The sequence below is a fragment of the Protopterus annectens genome, chromosome 10.part0, assembly GCF_019279795.1.
Source record: "Protopterus annectens isolate FY-2018-M chromosome 10.part0, PAN1.0, whole genome shotgun sequence".
Taxonomy (NCBI): domain Eukaryota; kingdom Metazoa; phylum Chordata; order Ceratodontiformes; family Protopteridae; genus Protopterus; species Protopterus annectens.
This window is the reverse complement of record NC_056744.1, coordinates 963,631,439-963,654,320: the sequence shown is the minus strand read 5'-3', so window position 1 is coordinate 963,654,320 and position 22,882 is coordinate 963,631,439.

The window sequence follows — 22,882 nt, the reverse complement described above, 5'->3', positions numbered from 1 at the left end:
TATTATGGCAGCTAAGGATATATAACAAGAGACTATACAAAAAGTAATGCAAAACTGAAAAGGTGGTAGCTCTTGACTATGGGTATGGATTGGAAGGTACAAGTAGTGAAAATGTTTCTAATTCCCTTTAAAATTGAATACAGGTCAGGAATGCTTTCATCAACCAGTGGAGAAGCTGTGGACCATAATTAATAAAGAATTCAGTCAATTTGTTTGGGAAGGAAAGAAGGCAAGAAGTAAGTAGGATAACTTGTCCTCCTTACAAAAGTGTGTTTTAGGATCATCAGATTTAAGGAGTTACTTTAAATCAACACAGTTAAGGCTCCTATGCATTGCCGTAATGGAAGACTACAAATCAAGGTGTACAGAAATTATGTTGAAACAGAGAGTTCACAAAATAAGTAGAGAGTAGGATTTTGGATACAGGCAATTAAGGAGCATATTAACAACTGTACACAATATTGTATTTATAAAGTAGTAGAAATATTTTGAGAACTAATCCAACACAGAATGGAGAAAGGAGACTTTACTAATAGGGATGACTGCAAGTAAAGGCATGGCAAATATGCAAGAGGGAGTTGAAATTTATTGGAGAAAATTAGCAAATGAACCAAATTATTGGGAGCAAATGACTAGAGAAGGAGAAGAGTCACAGAGTAGGAAAAAGCCAAGCAAAAGTTTGGATTGTAGGTTGAAAACTGCCTTCCCTACCAGTGATTGACAAAAGAATTTAGGTACAGAGAAAGAGATACGGGAGTGTTAAATGAAAGCTTAGTTCTGGTAGAGTTCATAGTTGAATGTAGAACAGGGGCTGCAGTAAAAAAAGGATAGTTAGTAGAACATATCAAATAATGTATGATAACTATAAGAATTAATCTGAAGAGGTTAGAAAAGACTAAGAAATGTGAATGGAAAAGAAATAGTCAAATGAACAATGGCAGGATATTTGTATGGCTTCCAAGTATACAATAAAATCTACAAAGCTTAGATTTTTTGAATAGAAATATTTGTATAGGTGTATTTTTACCAAAAGTGGAATTAAAGCTAGAGTTTTCTCTGTGTGATTCCTTAAAACCTCTTGTAGAAAGGGATTGTGGGATATATGGAAATAACCCCTTAAGAACATCTGGTATTTCAGCTACATGACAATTCTTAATGCCCATGACTTATTTCTTTTTAAGTTGATTAATGGACAAATTAAGGCCAATATAGTCAAACCCCACTATCTGTGGACATGCTTGTTTTCACTTTTCTTATACATAATCAGTACAGCATAAATGGACTGTTTGGCCAGATTTTAGAAACACATGGTTGTCGTACCAAGCTGATGTCCATAACTATTGAGGTGTCTGCAAAATACCCATCTAGCAACTAAATAAAACAGTAAAGAGGAGACACAGCCAATCCAATTAGAAAGAACAACAAGAAAAGAACTACCCATGCTACAGTTTTCACTGTATGATTTCTTAAAACCCCTTGTAAAAGGGGATTATGGGATATATGCAAATGACCCCCACACAGTGAGAACTCTAGCTTGGCTATTTTTTTCTTGTTGTTCTTTCTAATTGGATTGGCTGTGTGTCCTCTTTATTGTTTTAGTTAGTTGTTTTTAGTTGTTAAATGGGATATTTTGCAGACAACTCAGTGGTTATGGACATCAGCTGGGTACAACAACCCTGTGTTTCTAAAGGCTGGCCAATCAGTCCATTTATGCTGTGCTGATGTCATAAGAAGACTGAAACATGCATGTCCACAGCTAGTGGAGGTTGGCTTTATTGGCCTGAATTTGTCCATTAATCGACTTAAAAAGAAATAAGACACAGGCATTCACAATTGCCATATAGCTGAAACACCAGATGGCCTTAAGGGGTCATTTGCATATATTCCATAATCTGCTTCTACAAGGAGTTTTAAGGAATCACACAGTGAGAACTCTAGCTTGGCTAGTTTTTTTTCTTGTTGTTCTTTCTATTTGGATTAGCTGTTTGTTCTCTTTACTGTTTTATCTAGTTGTTAGATGGAATATTTTGCAGACACCTTAATGGTTATGGGCATCAGCTGGGTACAACAACCCTGTGTTTCTAAAGACTAGCCAAACAGTACACTTATGCTGGGTTGATGATGTCATAAGGAAACTGAAACCTGCATGTGCACAGCTAGTGGGGGGTTGGCTTTATTGACCTAAATTTATCCATTAATTGACTTAAAAGAAATAAGTCATGGGCATTCAGAATTGCTGTATAGCTGAAACGTCAGATGTCTTTAAGGGGTCGTTTGAATAAATACCATATCCCCTTTTGTAAGGGTTTTAGGAATCACATAGTGAAAACTCTAGCTTGGCTATTTTTTCTTCTTATTCTTTCTAACTGGATTGGGTGTGTGTCCTCTTTACTGTTTTATTTAGAAGTAGAATTCAGAGAATTTTTAAGCAGGTAGACAGCAATTACTGAAGGAGCAACTAGAAAGAGATGGGTACCCAGGGACATGTGTTTTTTGGGAATGCAATGAGTTGGTAGAGTTTAGAAATTTCCTACAGGGTATTTTGTCTGAAATGATGGGGGAACAAATTATTTAAACTAGGGAATTTATTCTTTTGAGCTGGGATATAGAAACTGAATTGCCAAGACACAGTAAGGTCTTACTATGTTTAACATTGTTGGCTGCCAAAAAATGAAGTACTAGAAAATGGAAATCAAAATGAAAAGCAACTGTGTCTGAATTACTGAATGTTGTAAAGGAGATATAAGTATTGTGGGTGTGATCTTACGATCAGGGATGGAGCAATCTATGTAGAAATAGATGGAATATGTGGGAACAATGCATGCATACTAATCTTCAAGAGGAGGAGTGATATTTCAGGGAAGGTAGAACTTCAGCAATCTATATAATGTTAAACTGAATATTTGTTAAGACAGAAATCCTATTTGCATATTGCATAAAAGATCTTTGTAATGGTCCGTTTACTCTTTTATAATTGAATATGTACTCATGTCACTCTGTAATATTTGATGTTAATAAAGATATTTTAAAAAAGGATTCTTGGGTTCATTGGACTCACCCAGTTAACAAATGTATTAAATAAAACAATACCTGTGGCTCTTGACAAGAACCCAGAGGCTGTGTGGTGTCTCATAAAATGAAATGATGCACTCAGTATTATTTAAAGACTATGTTGAGCAGTGCATGGCCAAGTAACACTGTACACCAGACATCTCCACTTATCACGTATCCATCTTATCATGCAGGAGGGAGAGAGGTGTGGGTCACCACCACTGTTGTTTGCATAAGTACCATGGTACACATTGACATGTGACTGATAACACATCTTGGGGATTTATAAGTCAATAGAGGTAGAGATATGGGTCTTGTGGTGGGAGGACATCTGTTTCATAGATAAATTCTTATGTGGAAAGGATGGGTGAGCCAGTATATGATTGTTCTGTGTGGCCACTGCAATGGCTGGATGTGGAAGGACTATAGGACTCCATGACAGTAATGTGGTGGCACTGTTTGATTAAGATCTGCATGGGGTCTTCCATTGATGTGTTCTGCCCATGATAGATCTATACTCTGGCTGTCCACAATGTGGGGTGGTGTAGTGTGATACCTCTATTGTCGTAAGAGCAGACTCTGCTGTCTGCAATGGCCTTGATATGAGTCCACCATACAAACTAAAGGGTAAAAAGGTCACACAGACAAACAGTTCAATAAAAACTGCAAGAATGACCAAGCCAAGATAGAGTATTCACTGTAGAATACTGTAAGCCTCATGTAGTAGTGCGTCATGGGGATAAATGACCCCTTAAGGACATACCAGCACTTCAGCTACATGGCTTCTGAATATCCATTACTTTTTTACTTTATATGCCTTCATAGGCAATAAAGCCAAACCCTACTAGATGTAGGCATGTATTTTTATGACCTCATTAGCACAGCACAAGTGGATTGCTTTGTTATACTTTAGAAACAGAGAGCTTGGAATCAAGCCTAATGTCCGTAAACATTAGGGTGCCTGCAAATTATTCCAAACAACATTCAAAACAATGGGTAAAAAGTTCAGACAGACAAACCATTCAGCAAAAACTGCAAGAAAGACCTAGCCAAGCTAAAGTCTTTACTGAGTGATACCTTAAACCTCCTGTGGTAGAAGCCCATGTGATATATGCTAATGGCCCCTTAAGGACAATACCAGTGTTTCAGAAACATGGCTTCTGAATCCCCATGACTTTTTTTACTTTTTAAGTCTTTATGGGTATATTCAGGCCAATAAAGCCAAACCCACTATCTGTAGACATGAATGTTTCTGCCTTTTTATGATCTTGTCAATGCATAAGTGGATTGTTTATTTTGGCTATACGTTAAATTATTTTCGCCTTTGGTTTGGAAGTTGTTTGTGATATTTTGCAGGAATTCTAATGTGTGTGGACATCAGGCTTGATTCTAAGCTCTGTGTTTCTAACACATAGCCAGACAATCCACTTATGCTTTATTGATGAGGTCATAAAAAAGTAATGAAACAATAATGCAGTATCAATACTGCATCACTGCCCCATCAGCATCTGTTGATCATGGTCCCTTTTTGTACCTGGGGCAGCCATCCCCTGCACGGCATCCTTGCTATGTGTCTGGGCTACCTAGGACAAACAGCAGGTTAGCTTGGCTATAAACAATATTACAGAGTTGTATGGGGATACAAAGACAACAGAAGCCACAGATATGCTATGGACATTTGGGTACCCCAGTGTTAGGCAAGAGCAGTGATATGGACAGACATATGCACATATACAGCTATGACAGGTAACACACAGATGTTTGCATGGTTGTATATATGATAATTATTTAATAACTATTTACATTTTAGTAACTGACACCCTTTAAAAATAAAAAAATAATGTTGTAAAGGAATAGCTTATCGGAGCATCTAGAGTGTATATGAAATCAGAAGACCTCATATTGGAAATGGATTTATTAACTGGAATGTTTATGAATAGAAATTACCCTAGAAACCTTCTTGACAATATAGCTAAAGAAGTATTAGGTAATAGAGGAAAACCATTTGAATCTATATTACATAAAGGGTTGATAAAAGGAAGATTATTCATAATAATAATTATAAAAATAGCATGGCTTTTCCTATGACCATAAATAATATTGGTATAAAGAATGTTATTTGTAATAACTGGATAATAATAAAAGGTATTGTGGAACTAAGCAAACTGCTGGGAGATAAGCCATAATGCATTAATAAAATAACATAAAAAATGTTAAGATGATGTTTTTTAGGAATGACAATTTCATTATGATTCCTATTACAAATAAACCAAAGGGCACATATCCATGTAGTAACTGTAAATATTGTAAATGTATTAATAGTTGACCAATATCATATTTAGGAAATATGAATAAAATGTTTGTCATAGGTAAACATTATACCTGCAGCAATTTTGGAGTAGTATATGTAGCAAAATGTTCAACGTGCGACTGTTTTTATGTAGCTAAGATGATTAGCAGCTTGTCACACTGCATTTATGAATACATTTACATGGGGATTCTATAAAGCCTACATAGTCATTTTTCATCAAGTGACGCACACACGGCTGCAGACAATTTTAGATTAATTTATCTTTGTGTAGAGGTGTGCACCCCCGTGCAAACAAGGTAAACACCGTGGCATGCTAATTACAGCATAAGCAGCTGAATTGCATGCTAATCAACCACTCCAACAAAGTGAAACTATTCAACAGGCTATAAAGCATCCATGTAGACTCTCTGCTGTTTTTTTCTGCAAATTCCATAACTTTTGGAATACAACCAAGGAAAGGAGTCTGCACGGACAGAATGTTAGGAGCTGCTGCTGTTTTAATACATTTGTATGTGCAAACAGCTGAAGCCAATGCTGCTGCTAATGGCCTAAGCCAAGAAGAAAGAGAGTTTTCAGGCCCTGTTTAACAGGGGACATGCTGGGGGGGGGTATCACAGGCATCAGCATCCAGGATCCTCCACCAATTCCTGAATGCTATGCTCCAACTTGCCAGTGACCACATATATTTTCCCTGTAGTTCTGAGGAGAGGGCCAGAAATATGTAGGAGTTCTACCATGTAGAACACTACCCTGAAGTACTGGGTGCCATAGATTGCACACATATAGAAATGAAGGCACCACCCAGGGAACATGGTATGCTCTGCATAAACAGAAAGAGCTACCACTATATCAACTGCCAAGTCATGTGTAATGCCAAAGGAATCATCTTGAACGTGTGTGCTGGCTACCCTGGCAGTTACTACAACTCACATATCTGGCATACCTCCCAACTGTACAAGATGTTTGCTAGGGGAGATATCGCACGGGGTCATTTACCAGGGGGATGCAGGCTATGCACTGGAATCATGGCTGATGACACCCATCAGAAATGCACAAACCCATGGAAGAAAGCCACAATGAGGCACATGCTCAAACCAGAAATATCATAGAGCATGTGTTTGGGCTGCTGAAGTGATGGTTCCACTGCCCAGATACATCTGGAGGAGCCTGCAATACAATCCATGGGCATGTACAGAAACATTCACAGTATGTGCCATGATACAGAACATAATCCTGAGGAAACAGTTTCAGCAGGATCAGTAAGGGGAAGGGGCACACATCCCATCACCAAGGCCAAGGTCACCACAGCCACAGGCAGATGAGGAGTCAGAGGGGGAACCACCAGCTGCTGTGGATATAGGCAAACATAGGCATGCTCAGTATGCCCTTGCATTGACTAAGAGACAATGCATAGCACACTCACTCACTCACTCACTCACTCACTCACTCACTCACTCACTCACTCACTCACTCACTCACCACCTAGGGGCCTAAAACCTTCCTTCTACTCACATGCATGTAGTAACATTGATGCCAGACAACTCAGACAACCATTATCTCCCCATGTATTGGCTGTGTACTGCTTGAATCAGACAGAGTCAGCCCTGAACTAAAACTATGGCAAATGATGCATTTACAAGGTAAGTCCTGAACCTGGACTGTATTGTCTAATAATATGAATGAGTGGCATATCCAGGTCTATATTAGAACACCAAACTTTCAAAATTTCAAGTGTTCTAATATCAAACCCTATTAATTGAAAATTTAAAACATTGAACATACAGAACAGCAAATTTTTTCCTAGGGAAAAATTTGCTGTTCCAAAACACATGCACACAACACAAGCACACCAAACAAACAGCAATCCACACACATACACCTAAACTCTTACACCTAACCCTACACTAAACTATACATACACCACCACTAACTATCCACTTACCTTAACCCAAACCCTAACTCTAAGGTCCGTCACTATCGCATAGTCACCTCAACCATGCCCTAACCCTAACTCACCTACCCCACCCTAACCCTCACGTCCACACAATCGCACACTTTCCTGACCCACGCCCTAATCCTAACTCACCTAACCCACCCTAACCCTCATGTCCACACAATCGCACACTTACCTGAACCTGACCCATAACTTTGCACCACAGTGCTGAAAATACCGAAGCAACAGAAACGGACAACCAAATTCTTTCCCTTGGAAAAAATTAGGTTTTCTGTTTCTTCGATATTTTCAGTGTTCGCTGAAAACGAGTCGATATTAGAACACTCTAAATTTTGAAAGTTCAGTGTTCTAATATAGACCCGCATATCCTTGTATTTCATTAGTTGGTAAAGTAAGCATGTAAAAGGCGGTAAATTTGTACAGAAATTACCTTAACATATGACAGCAGAGACTTATTTGACTTTTATGTGTACAGTACTAATTAGTAGGACTCAAGCATCAAAGATTCACACAGTCATACCTCTCAAAAGTACTGATGATCACTGCATGGCTTCAGGTTAGCACCATACATTTCTACTGGAAAATCATTAAAGAGAGAAGTTAGAAAGTAATGATGCACATAATTTCTGACTTCACAATCCTCACAAGATTATTTACTGTAAAGTTAGGAAAGTTTGATGCTACTGTCTAACTTTCCAAGGCCAATATAAGTCAAAGGTACTGTGAAGATGTGAGGTATTGCCAGCTATGCCAGGAGAAGTAGGGCAATGGATGTGTAACATATGCCAGTACAGCTGGCTGGAATTTTGTAAAGAATTACATGTCATTTTTATATCAAACTGCTTTGTACACATGCCTGTGTTGAAATTGTATTTGTAAAGTTGCTTATTTTAAAAATGTATCAACAGTGGGTCCTAACTGTATTGCAACCGAATTAAATGTATATGTTTTAACAGAGGATACTGGAAGAGAAGAGGTTAATTACAGTCCAGCTGCAGCTAACTTTGAAAATTGTTCTGAAATTAAATTACTGGACTTAGGCCATTCTGATTGCAGCCAGAGACAAAATGTCTGGAAAAACAAGTACTAGGAGGCCTTCTGTATTGTCTTTAGTAGTGAACTAATTGCTACTCTGGAAGGGTAGAAGTTTGAAATTGTTTTATGACTTCCAGAAGATGCATCAGATCTTAGCAAGCTCTATGTGTGTTTATTACTGACACATATAGGTTCATAGGTAGGTACTAGGCTATCTGCCCGAAGGCATTTATAAGCCTAGCTGGAATGTGTTGGCTTTCGCCGCCCCCTTAGAATAGTTCCCTGTGCCTCTGTCCAGCAGAGCCATTGAAGTGATCCCTGGGACAAACTTTCTGTTTTCCATCCACTCGTCAAGGTTTCTCTTGAAGAGGGTTAGTGAGGAGATCTTCCTAATGTAAACTGGAATCTTGTTCCAGAGCATGGGAAGTCTTTGGGACAGGAATCTATCCCTCCAGCACACCCTATTTATTGTTGTGGTGAGGTTTAGATCCCTGGAGCGTGTGGCTCAAGGGGATATGACTTTCTTTAGGTGGAGCATGTCCATCAATTCTGGGTTGGACACGGCCTTGTATGTCAGGCAGAGATCACCTCTGAGTAGGCGGCATGCAACCGAGTACAGCTGCAGTTTCTTCAATCGAGCTGCATAGGGCATCTGCTTGAGGTCAGTGGTCCTCTTGGTGAGGTACTTCTATGGTCTTTCCAGTTGTTGCAGGTGTCTTATAAGGTACATCCCAAATGGGGCATTGCATTCTAAGATGGGTCTGATGAGTGATGCAAAGAGGGGCCCAATGACCTTTTTTGATCTGGATGCAAACCCTTTTGTGATTAGGTGGGCCACATAGAAGGATTTTTTAACCACTTTGACAATGTGATTATCAAAGGAGAGATCACTATCTACTTGGGTCCCCATATCCCTTATTACGTCTTCCATATTTAGGGGGCTACCACCTATGTGGTAGTTTGTGGGTACTTTGTTTTTTCCAAAGGAGATGACTATGCACTTTTTGGCATTTAGCTTGAGGCCATGGTTTTGACACCAGGTATCTGTCTCAGTGAGACCCTTTTGGAGGATGTCTGTGTCAGCCGGAGAGTCAATTATAGCCCCTAGTTTGCAGTCTGTGAACTTGGTCAGCCAAAGTCCTCATGTGCTTGCCAGTACCTCTGAGAAGTATATGGCGAACAGGAGGGGTCCTAGGACTGAGTCATGGGGGAATGCCACTTGTAACCAGTTTAGAGTCAGACCTAGCTCCCGCAACTCTTACTATGTGGGTTCTGTCCGTGAGCCAGTTGGCAACCCATCTCATGATGTAGGGGTTTATGTTCAGGCTGGTGAGCTTGTCTATAATACCTGAGTGGGGAATGGTGTCAAAGGACTTTGCAAGGTCTAGGTAGGCTGTGTGGACCACCTTTCCTTCATCTATAGCCTTGGTAACTGTCTCAAAGAATTCCACCAGGTTTAGGAGGCATGATCTGCCCTGAACAAAGCCGAACTGAGTAGGGCCCAGTGTTTGGAGGTTTCCAATGTCTCTGTTAATGAGATCCATGATGATGCACTCCATAGCTTTGCAGACCAAGCTAGTCAGGCTTATAGGGCGATAGTTCCCGGGGTCCATTGTGGCTCCACCTTTGTGGAGTGGAATAACCGTTGCTGTGTGCCACTCTGTAGGCACATAGCCTGTGGAGAGGCTGAGTTTAAGCAGTGTGTTTAGGTGAAGGGTTAGTTCATCTTTAAGCTTGTGTAGGATGCAGCCTGGGACACCGTCTGCTCCCATTGATGCTGTGTTTTTGGCTTTGGAGAGGGCTGTTTTAACCTGAGTGTCTGTGATTTCAGGGGCACTACATTCTTCTGGTATAGTTATGGGTCCTTTTGGGGCTGAGAAGGGGGTGAAGTTTGCAGTGAACCTGTCTGCTAGGATGTTGGCTATATCGGTCGGTTCAGTGTATTTTGTGCCATTCTGCACTAACTCCGAGCAGATCTGAGAATTGCCACTTAGATTCTTGACATAGCTAAAGAATGCCTTGCAGTTATCTTTGGAGTCCATGGCAATTTTTTTTTTCGAAGCTAGCCTTGGATGATTTTATGAGTGAACATAGTTTCTTGCTGAGACTGATCAGGGATGTCTTCCCTTCCTGGGATTTTACTATTTTCTGTACTAGTTTCCTCCTTCTGTTGTATAGCTTGTTTATGACAGGGGTCTACCAGACTGGTTTCCTTTTCTTGGAGGAGTGAGTCTTGGTTTTGTTTGGGGTAGCATGATCCATGCATTCTTGTAGGTGCCCGTAGAGTGCATTAATAAAGGGTTTTGCAGCTTGGCCAGTGTTATCCTTTAGCATGGGGGGCTTTGAAACTTCCCACCTCAGTCTTAAGTAACGTGAAGTTTGCTTTTGAAAAGTTTTTCACGATGGTTTCTTTGACAGGGGGTGGTGGCGGAATGTGGATATCCAGAGTGATTAGTTTATAGTCAGATCTAACCAGCGAGGGGTTGACCTCCCATGTGGAACACTGGTTGCCCATGTTGGTGATGACCAGGTCCAATATGTTGTCACCTCTGGTGGGGGTGAAGACCAGTTGATCCAGGGCATTTGAGTTTATAAATTCTAGGAAATGTTGGGCAAGGGAGTTTGTACTTGAGTAGTTCTCCCAGTTAATGTTTGGGTAATTGAAATCACCCAATATCAGGGTGTTTGGTAGGACCTTTATGTTTTCCAGTGTTTCCTGGAATGCGGAGTAGGGGTCCTGGGACATGGTGGGTGATCTGTAGCAAGCTATAATTTGAATAGCAGTTTTGCCCATTGTTAGTTGCACGTGGCTGATCTCTGAAGCATCGTGCTGTGCCACTAACCTGGAGGTGTGGGTATCCTTGATGAATATGGATGCTCCCCCACCTTTTGTATTTCGGTCTGGGTTTTGTGGCAAAAATGTTTGGTATGAGTTGTATCCTGGTAGTGCTGGGGTGCTCTCTAGAGCCTTAAACCAGGTTTTTGTTACTGCACATATATCAATTTTCTCCATACTGAGGAGTGCCTCGAGTGTGTGCATTTTGAGGTTTAGACTTCTGGCATTGAGTAGCATTGCCCTCAGTTTTTTGTTACTTGTGCTATTTACAGCAGTGGGTTTGTCTTTTGAGTCTTTCCTAAAAAAGGCACTATGGGGGTGGCAAGAGCCTTGGCCAGTATTCAAAAGCCTAAGGGTGACAGGTGCAAGCTGTCTCTAGCGAAGCAGCGTGGCTTGTCGAGTATGTCATCCCAGGCTGACAGACACTGGATCCCCTTTGAATGACACCAGAAGCTTAGCCAATTGTTGAAAATGATAATTTTTTCTCTATACTGTGGTATCATTCTTGGTGAGGGCAGGATGCTACTCAGGGTCAGGGTCATACCAGCCTGGGCTACGTGATCAGAGAGCTCCTCCATGTCTCTTTTCATATAGTCCAGGGAGGTACAGCTCAGGTCATTCACACCAACATGGACAATGACAGAGTCATATTTGTACTTGTTCTGGAGTGACCTGAGTGCTTGTGTTATGTGGCGGATCCTGGCACCAGACAGGCAGATAACAGTAACCTTCTTCTTGTTCAGCCTAGTGAGTGGGACGTCAGTGTGCCTGACTATAGAGTCACCTATTACTAGTGTGTTGGGTATGTTATTTTGCCTTAAGGGCTGTGATTTTGTGGCACACTGGTTTGTGAAGTATGTGTTTCATGGTTTGTGTTGGGGGTGGAGGTTTCTTGGATATCTGCTTTGGAGGTGTCTGTTGCTTCTGCAGAATTTTATTTAGAGCCTCTGAGTATGTTTTCGTGTATTTATGTGTGTTTTTTGCCGGTGCTGGTTTCATAGGTCTGTGTGAGACTGGTGGTGTGATGCAAGTCATTCCCTTCTCCTCTTGACTGCCTGGTTTAGTCTTGGGTTGAGAGAGCTTATCCTCCAGTTTGTCTGTATAATTGCATCTCTCACATATATAAGTGTTTGGTGGAAGTAGGAGAGGGTTGTTTGTGTACATGAAGCAATTGTAACATTGCCTCAAAATGCCCAGATTCACCAGTTGGACTGGAGAGTACACCTGAAACTGCCCTTTGGACATGCCTGGATAGGTACAGTGAACTGTTTTACTGATTGGCTGGTAAGGTCAAATAGAGAGCCTTGTCCTTCTCTACAGTATGGGGGGGGGGGTCTAGTGCTAAGGTTTATTAGTGCTTGCTATGAGTTTTGAGCCAGTGCCGGTATGAGAAGTGAATGGTTTTAGTGCTTAAGTTGAAAGTTTGTCTAGTTCCAATGGAAAAATTGAAGAGTAGACTTTGTGTAGCCGGGACTAGTTATACTCTAGCTAACCAGTGCTGCCCGGTGCGCAAAACCTTGCAAATGCGGGTTTTATAGCAGGGAAATGAAAGAGATAGAAATTAGCCCACAAGGGCCAATAAACTACTAGTCTGTGGCTTGAAACCACTCCTCCAGGGACAGATAGGCTGCTCAAAGCTCCCTCTCTCACAGTGAACAGAGAAACTTCCTTCTATCCAAGTAAGGTATGGGCAAACACATACACTTGTAACATGGCCCTGAATTCAGCACTAACATGAAAACTGGACGATACTAGCTTAGAAAGGAGGAAAACAAGTATATATATATTTTTTTTTTTCAGAAAATAAAGCAGATACAATAAAAAATACTTTAATTGCACAGAAATGACTATCACACTTGAGTGTGTAGCCTACAACAGTTAAACAGGTAATTTAAACACAAAAACAATTTTGTTAAAGTGAAGGCAGTAAAATAAGTACAATATGTAGCTGAAACAAGCTTTTTAAATCACAGAAACTCTAGAAAATCAGCATTTTAGGAGGAATTAGCTAAAGGCAGCAAGAAAAATGCAGAAAAATGATACTTAATCACTCCAAAGTCTCTCTTTTGTTTTTCTGCTGCTGTAGAACTCTGCAGGGCACCAGGCAGGAGCTTGCTGATCTGTATACTAGGACAAAAACCTTGCAAATTCGGGTTTTATAGCAGGGAAATGAAAGAGATAGAAATTAGCCCAAAATGGCCAATAAACTACTAGTTTCTGGCCTGAAACCACTCTTCCAGGGACAGATAGGCTGCTCAAAGCTCCCTTCTCTCACAGCGAAAAGAGAAACTTCCTTCTATCCAAGTAAGATATGGGCAAATACAGAAACTTGTAACACAGCCCTGAATTCAACACTAACCTGAAAACTGGAGTATACTAGCTTAGAAAGGCAGGAAAACAAGTATATATATATATATATATATATATATATATATATATATATATATATATTTTTTTTTTTTTTTTTTCAGAAAATAAAGCAGATACAATCAAAGAACACTTTAAATGCACAAAAATGGCTATCACACTTGAGTGTGTAGCCTACAACTGTTAAACAGGTAATTTAAACACAAAAATGACTTTGTTAAAGTGCAGGCAGTAAAATAAGTACAATATGTAGCTGAAACAAGCTTTTTAAATCACAGAAACTCTAGAAAATTGGTGTTTTAGGCAGAATTAACTAAAGGCAGCAAGAAAATGCAGAAAAATGATAATTAATTACTCCAAAGTCTCTCTGCTGCTGTAGAACTCTGCAGGGCACCAGACAGGAGCTTGCTGATCTGTATACTAGCACAAAAACCTTGCAAATGTGGGTTTTATAGCAGGGAAATGAAAGAGATAGAAATTAACCCAAAATGGCCAATAAACTACTAGTTTCTGGCCTGAAACCACTCCTCCAGGGACAGATAGGCTGCTCAAAGCTCCCCTCTCTCACATTGAAAAGATAAACTTTCTTCTATCCAAGTAAGGTATGGGCAAACACAGAAACTTGTAACACAGCCCTGAATTCAGCATTAACCTGAAAACAGGCTATACTAGCTTAGAAAGGTGGGAAAACAAGTATATATATATATATTTTTTCAGAAAATAAAGGAGATACAATCAAAAAACACTTTAAATGCACAAAAATGGCTATCACACTTGGGTGTGTAGCCTACAACAGTTAAACATGTAATTTAAACACAAAAATGTCTTTGTTAAAGTGCAGGTAGTAAAATAAGTACAATATGTAGCTGAAACAAGCTTTTTAAATCACATAAACTCTAGAAAATTGGTGTTTTAGGCATTATTAGCTAAAGACAGCAAGAAAATGCAGAAAAATGATACTTAATCACTCCAAAGTCTCTCTTTTGTCTCTCTACTGCTGTAGAACTCTGCAGGGCACCAGGCAGGAGCTTGCTGATCTGTATACTAGCACAAAAACCTTGCAAATGCGGGTTTTATAGCAGGGAAATGAAAGATATAGAAATTATCCCAAAATGGCCAATAAACTTCTAATTTCTGGGCTGAAACCACTCCTCCAGGGACAGATAGGCTGCTCAAAGCTCCCTCTCTCACAATGAACAGAGAAACTTCCTTCTATCCAAGTAAGGTATGGGCAAACACAGAAACTTGTAACAGCCCTGAATTCAGCACTAACCTGAAAACTGGACTATACTAGCTTAGAAAGGCGGAAAACAAGTATTTTTTTTTTTTTCAGAAAATAATGCATATACAATTAAAAAAAAACACTTTAAATGCACAGAAATGGCTATCACACTTGAGTGTGTAGCCTTAAACAGGCAATTTAAACACAAAAACGACTTTGTTAAAGTGCAGGCAATAAAATAAGTACAATATGTAGCTGAAACAAACTTTTTAAATCACAGAAACACTAGAAAATCAGCGTTTTAGGTGGAATTAGCTAAAGGCAGCAAGAAAATTCAGAAAAATGATAATTAATCACACCAAAGGCTCTCTTTTGTCTCTCTGCTGCTGTAGAACTCTGCAGGGCACCAGGCAGGAGCTTGCTGTACTGTATACTCAATCCTGGTAGTTTCTAGCAATGGGGAATTGCATGGGAACTAGAAGTCAGATGCCCAGATGTATGTGATGTCCTTCTGTAATAAGGATGGACCCCCTAACCTGCTTTATCTTGCTTTGCTCTAGTAAGTAACTGGGGAATAATAATTCTTTAGATAAGTTAGGAAAATATAGTGAGATTAGTTAAGTATTGCTTTTCTGTAACAATGTGAACCTGTCCACCTATGTTATACCTTTAATATTTCCTGTGCTGAAACTCTGGTGTTTATTATAAATAGATATTTAGTATTTTCATGTTCTTTTATTATTTATTATTAAATATATTTAAACTTTTATTGTGCCTGGTCCTTTAGGGAATATGTTAACCTTTGGGAGTGCTTATATTTATTCTGTGGCACTGTGGCCATTCCTGAAATCATTGCTGTTTAGTCAACATTACCATTTGTATTAATATTAATTTCACTCAGTATAATTGGGTACCCTTACAAGAGCCTTAGAGTAGCTGGTATTGGAATGTCTGGCTGTGGTGTATCTATCTTATAGTCTGGGCAGAATGGGGCATAGATAGCACATTTGTGCCAACTTTTCTCAGGTGTGTGTGAAAATCAAATCTCAAAGAGTGTGTGTGTCAGCTGCTTGGAGCAAACATGGGAGATACAGAAAAATGAATGTCAGGTTTGGCTATGCTTATCTGGGTTGCATGAAGCTCAGCAGTTCACAAACTGGACAATTGGCCCACCCAGGAAGCAGACAAGACCCAGACAGCCAAAAAGAGAATCTGGATGCATTCAATTAATACTATTGGGCATCAGGCAAAACCTGCTAAGGAATGCTCCACTGCGGTTAACAGCAAGACCTTAAGAATGATTAATAAAATAGGGAACATCATGTAACTAGTCCTGTGGCAGTAACTGTAAGGGCAGGGCTAGAGTACAGATGGTCTTGGGTTCCAGTACAGGGTGTGCAACTTTTGTTTTATTGTTGTGATATTGCAGTTTATAGCAAAGAACTGCAACATAGACAAGTGTTTTCTCAATCATTTGTGGCAAAAGATATATGTGTAGGACTGCCATACACATGGCTCTGGGTTTGAACACAGTCGAATGACTGTGGATATACTGTATACTATATTCCTATAAGTATATTTATGCTATCTGGACTGTTATGGCCTTCACATTTGCCTGGCGCACATACACAACTGCCTGTACATCCAATACTCTTGAAATTGCAACTGCAGTTATGTAATGTTTCACTGCTTGTCACAGTTGTGCTCTGCTTACCATTGTGCAAGCATGGTGCTCAGAGGTGCGCACTGCCAAGCACCATGCTTGTTAGATGGTAAGTGGAGTGCAACATTTTTGAACAGTGTGCACACTCCCAGTAAAGGTGATAACTGGAATTGGTGGGAAACCACTCTCCATTGCTGTTGGTCCATGGTAGACATGGCAGGCATTTGTGGAGAAGGTGTCAGGTTTAGGGCACAGAGATGGGGTGTCAAGGAGTCCAAGATTTTTATTGGAATCCTAGTTAAAAACCACAATACCAGGCCTCTGCAGGTGGACTAGTCTGACTCACAGTATAACTTGGAATCTTGGGATAGTTTAGCCAGGGCTGTATCCAATGCCACCATTATCTTGTGCTCTGGTGACCAATGTAGGTACCATTTCAATGAAAAACACCAAAACTAAAAGCAAAATCAAACCAAGAATGAAAATCACTTGGCACCACAGGACCCGGAAGCACATAAACAAAGGCTTTCAAAATAAGCAGATGAAGAAATCAAACAGCTGCTAGGTCTCCAAAAAGATCCTTTAATGTAACCAGGCAAAGTAAAAATCCACAATATCTTCCAAGCGCTTTCACTCGACTACCTGCGAGCTTTCTCAAGGCAAACAACATTGCTGGAAGTTCATTCACATTAAATATTTCCGGAATCATCACATGACTTCCTGTGAACCTTTCCCAACAGGAAAATCACCATATAAGGACATTCTAAAATACATTCTTATTATCATTAAAAATAATTCATTTTCTAAAAATAATTCATTTTCTAAAAATGTCTTGGCGACTGAATAGCATAATAAACTTAAAATTGAATACAAACTATTAAAATGTGTATACAAACTATTAAAATCGAGTCCGGGTCCTGTGGTGCCAAGTGATTTTCATACCATTTCAATGACCTACAGCAGAGGCAGAGGGATACCCTTGATGCTTGGATCAAGGCATTTAAGACTGTGGACATCCCACATGTGTATAACTATCAACTACAGAGAACCCATGGGGATAGCTTGACAAGGATGATGGAAGCATGTAGTATGTATGCAGCAGAAGAGTAGTGTTATTGTAGCATTAAAAGTTAAAGATAGCTTTTTAAGTATTTTATAGAATTATATCAAATTGAGCATGCATATCTCAATTGTAAAAGCAAGCATGCATGCATTAGTCTCTAGCACAAACCAAGAGTACAACATTAGACTTTATTCAGAGGCTGTGGGTTCAAATACCACATGTCTCAACTATACAATACTGTTAATTCTTCAATTATATTAAAATATAATTTCTATACCAGTGGCACAAATGTCCTGCTGTAAACTGTAATCTGTATAATTGGAGCATGCATATGTGCAATATATACACGTCAAGGAGTACTTGCTGCAATCTGTAGTACAGTGTGTATCTGTTAGGAACTGGTAGTCTTAACAGTAAAAGTTATCTGTTAGGAGGTGATAGTCTTAAAAGTAAAAGTTAAGATAATAGAGTCAAACAATTGTGTTAATGCATTGTATGTTACATATGAAGGTACTAATCTTATCACTTTCCTTTCCTCATACCCCAACCCTTATCTCTCTTTTTTATTTTATTTTTTATTTTTAATTTTATTATGTGTCATCGAAATGTGTCCATCTCATCCATGTGTGCTACATAACTAAATGCTCCACAACACAGTGGGGTGGTTCTGCCCCAAATGATCCACCTGCCCCTCCTCCACCAGCTCCAGCTCCATTGCCCAGCACACCTGGGAGTTAACCTGGCAGCACCACCTGTGCTGCTCCTGCACTATCTGCCCCCTTAGGTAGTCCTGTCCTGGAGGCTGGTCCAGTGGTTCCCTCTGGGAGCAGTAGCACAGAGGTGGTGATTTTATCACCTGCAGTAAATTGCCAGGGATGGTGCATAGGGTTGTGTGTCGCACTATTGGTGCACACCTACTGTGGCTGGAGAGGCTGCTCTCGCTCATTTTACATATTACCAGGAGGAGGAGAAGGAGACATGAAGCACTCCAGCCCGCGGAAGAGTGAGGTGACAGTGGTGACAGTCCCATGGGTGAGGACTCGATTCTCATTGTCACCCAGCTTGACGACCAGGATGTCCCCACCCTCACCTCAATCATAGTGTCCTCCAATCTTTTGTGTCCATCACCATCCCTGTCTCTTGTCGTGTCTGTCTGCAATTGCTTCCTCACCTATCCAGCTTACCTGACCCAGACATTCCTACATCCCTTCCCCAAGATTCCTCTCTCTTCAAAAAAAAAAATATGGACACCTGTCCCACAAAAAAAAAATCCTATCATCCCATATATAGCTCTCCATTTCGCACACATCTTCTTGACACACTTGATTTGGTCCAGTTGGCTATACACCATAATTGTGTTGTGGCCACTTCTCTCTCTGAAGGTGACAGTCCAAATTCAGTTAATATTTTCCACAAAAGTTCACTTAACACTGTTAAAGAAATGGATAGCTATGGTTCTTTCCTATCTCACTCCTGCACATTCCTGCCCTGCTTTCCCTTTGTTCTTCCCCCTGCTTGCTCCCCATTTCACCACTGCCCTATCTATCCATTTCAACTCTTTAAGCCATTATTACACAAAGTAAACACCAATGAGAGGTGACAGGGAATGGCAGCAATGTATTTACATGTATTTAAAAATATTAACAGAAACTTGGCTTAAACCTCACATTCCTGACAACAAAATAACTCCCCCAGGTTACTATATCTTCCACCTTGACAGAGCCCACAAAAAAGGCAGAGGAGTAGCTATACATTACTCTAGCAAACTTACCCTCTTCCCCTTAACCATCTCTCACCCCAACTTTCACCTTGCAGAACTCCTAATACCAAACTGCAAACTCAACAACCACACAAAACTTACAATAGTTGCCTTTTATATCCCCCAGGCAATAATATTCCCACACTTGAACATATTCCCTTTTGGCTAAATCTCTCCATACCTAATGAAATTATAATACTAGGTGATATCAACATCAACTGGCAATCCCTCACCACTGATCCCCACAACTCTTCAATACACCTTCACGGTTTTTCACAACTTATTATTACTACAACTCCATTTAGTACAACTACCCACTCCAGCTCTATCTTGGACTGCATCCTAGTATCTAATCCTAACCTCTACCACAATCCTAGAATACTACCTGATTGTTTAAGTGACCAGTCTCCTATTAATGTTGAAAGATATACCCCTCATCATTGTAAATATCATACATACAAAGACTGTCAAACTTTCTCTAACTTTAACCCTGAAGTGTTTAACAATAGACTGTCTGCCATTAACTGGTCTTCCCTAATACACATACCCCTAGATGAAGCCATACATAAATTCAACACAATATTCCTAGAAATTCTCAACTCCCTTGCTCCTTGTAGGAAAATCAGAATAAAATCCCACTCTGCACCATGGCTATCTAAGTCCACATGTACTCTAATGCTCAAAAGAGATAATGCTTGGAAAAATGGGTTAAAATCTAAATCCCAGACACACATACAAAATTACAAATATCTTCAGAACCTAACCAAAAACAGGTCATCAATGACAAGAAAAAATTCTATATAAAGCCTCAACCTGCCCACCATAGTAACGCCAAAATGATTTGGAACACAATCAATAAGATTCTCTGCCCTGCTAGCCCTAGTAATCCTAACCCATGCCCTAATAACTCCCCTTTGGAAACTGCCACCATTCTCAACTCCCAATTCATTGACTCCATCAACAAAATAACACCCAACAGTAACACCACTAACCTCTCTTCTCCTCCCCCTCCCTCAATGCCAACCACCTTCTCACTCAAACTGGTCCCTACTTCTTGAATAAAATATTTTCTCAGCAAACTAAAACTTGCTCTCCCTCTGTTGACAACCTCCCACCCCACTTCCTTAAGCTTGCAGCTACATCTATAGCCTACCCTGTCTCCATCTTAATCAACTGATCCATCCAAGAGTCTACTGTCCCCTCTATCTGGAAACAATTGTACACAATTCCTATCCACAAAGGAGGCCATTCCACTGACCTCTCTAACTACTGTCCCATAGCTATTCTGTCCTCCATCTCCAAACTACTAGAAAAATGCATACATAAACAGCTGCTGAACCACCTTCTTCAGGAGAACTTACACCCTCACAACATGGTTTCCCTCCAAACCATTGCACAACTACTGCCCTAATTTCCTTTATGCAGTCCATCGCTGAAGCCAGAGACAACAACAAACTTGTCTCCTGCCTTTTTCTCAACATCTCCAAAGCCTTTAACACAGTCTCCCACTCCAAGCTGCTCTCCAAACTGTCTAACCTTAGCATCCCTAATGCAACCCTTACATGGTTTTCTAGCTACCTCATCCACAGACAACAATCTGTCAGATGGCTCTCTTTCTTCTCCCCCCTTTCTCCCTGTCATCACAGGCGTACCACAAGGCTCCATACCTGGACCATTACTATTGAACATTTTCACTAACTGTTGTCACAATTCCTGTGCTCATTCTTCACTTATACTATATACTGATGACCCCACTATCATCTCCACCTCAGATAATTTCACTGACTTACACACATTAACCCAAAACTCCTTCAGCTCTGTAGAAAAATGGCTAACTAATAATCAACTAATTCTCAATCCTAAAAAAAACAAACTTCTCCTATTTCTACCTAAATGCCTCTCTCATCTCAAACCCTCTTTCGCTATCTCATCTCTTGACCACAGTGTCATAAATGATGAAACCCACACCAAGCTACTTGGTGTGATTATAAATGACCAACTCATACATAACCTACACATCCTTAGCTGTATTAAGAAGACACATCAAAAACTAGGACTGCTTTATAGAAATAAAAAATACCTCACCAATGACTCTTGACTTTCTCTTGCCTATGCTTACCTTCTTCCCACCCTTTTCTATGCTTCTCCAATCTTGACCAACTTGCAATCCACTCTTAAATCTAAGCTAGAACTCACGTACAACAAAATTGCCAGGTTTGCAGCAAATCAACCCTACAACTCTCACCACTGCCTCTCTCTACAAACTTTAAGCTGACTAGAATTTACCCATCAACTCCTTCTCCCCAATTGCTTCTCATTGACTCTATTGTAAAGAAAACATCCTCCTGCCCTGCTGTCTCCTATATTATAACTCTGTACACCCCTAACTGCTTTCTTCAGAGCTCCGACCAACTACTTTTAGAAATCTATAATCCAAAAAGATCAAATAGCCAACACTTACATAAGTACTCCATAGCATTACAATGGAACAAGCTCCCACTGAACATTAGAACACTACCCATTGCACAAAGCTTTAAGAAAGCTTTAAAAGAAGCCCAACTAAAGTCATGGATCTGCACATGCCAAAACACAAACTAACACTCCATCTCACCTACCCCGTACTCTTTTCTTCCCTATTTACACTACTCCATTCTACTATTACTTGGTTTCTACTTCTCCATTTATTAACTGATTTCACCTCATTCTGACCTACATTTCTATATACACAGAGCTTTACTTACTATTACGCACTATTTTTAAAACTTGGGAAAATCTACCTGTTAGTTACTTAATTTATACCTTATGAGTGTTTGCCACTGCATATTAACCTGACTGTAAACATTTATTTTTCAGTTTTTGTTTGTAAAAATTTCCATGTTGGGGCTTTCCCCTGTGCCTCTGCTGAAAATGGGAAGGTTCAGTTGGACATTCTCAGTCAACAAATGTCAAAATAAATAAATAAAAAAATAAAAAATTAGATATGGCGGCAATGTATTTAATTGTATTAGGTACACCTGTATTCGAACCCAGTGCCAGTTAACAAATGTTGAAATAAATAAATAAAAAATACAAAATTAGACATGGTGGCAATACATTAAGTATACCTGTATTTGAACCCAGTACTATTTGACCCCAACAAGGAATGTATTGCTGCACTAACACGTGCTGCCACAGAGTCAGTTTAGCAAAAGATCTATTTCATAGACTCAGTACTAACTGACAGACTTTAGCAATGTAGCTCACATTGGTGACCTTCAACACACTTGACCCCACCCATTTCATTTTCGTGAAGCGTAGATCTTGCTTATTGAACCTTGTGGACTTCTTGGATACTGACCCCACAGACCTGGACAAGGGATAACAGGACATACCACCTATGTTGACTTATCCAAGGCCTTTGATACTATCCCCGATTCATGTGTCATAGTGAAGATATCCCATGTGGGAATTAAGCCATACAGAAGTACAGGGATAGGAAAAAGGATCTGTGCTGGGCCCTCATCTGTTTGCAATCTACTTTCCTGAAGTACAAGCAATGGTAGATGGCCTGTAGTTTACCCAGTTTGCAGATGACTGGAAAATGGGCGCACTAATATACAGTCCCCCAACGATGGTAACATA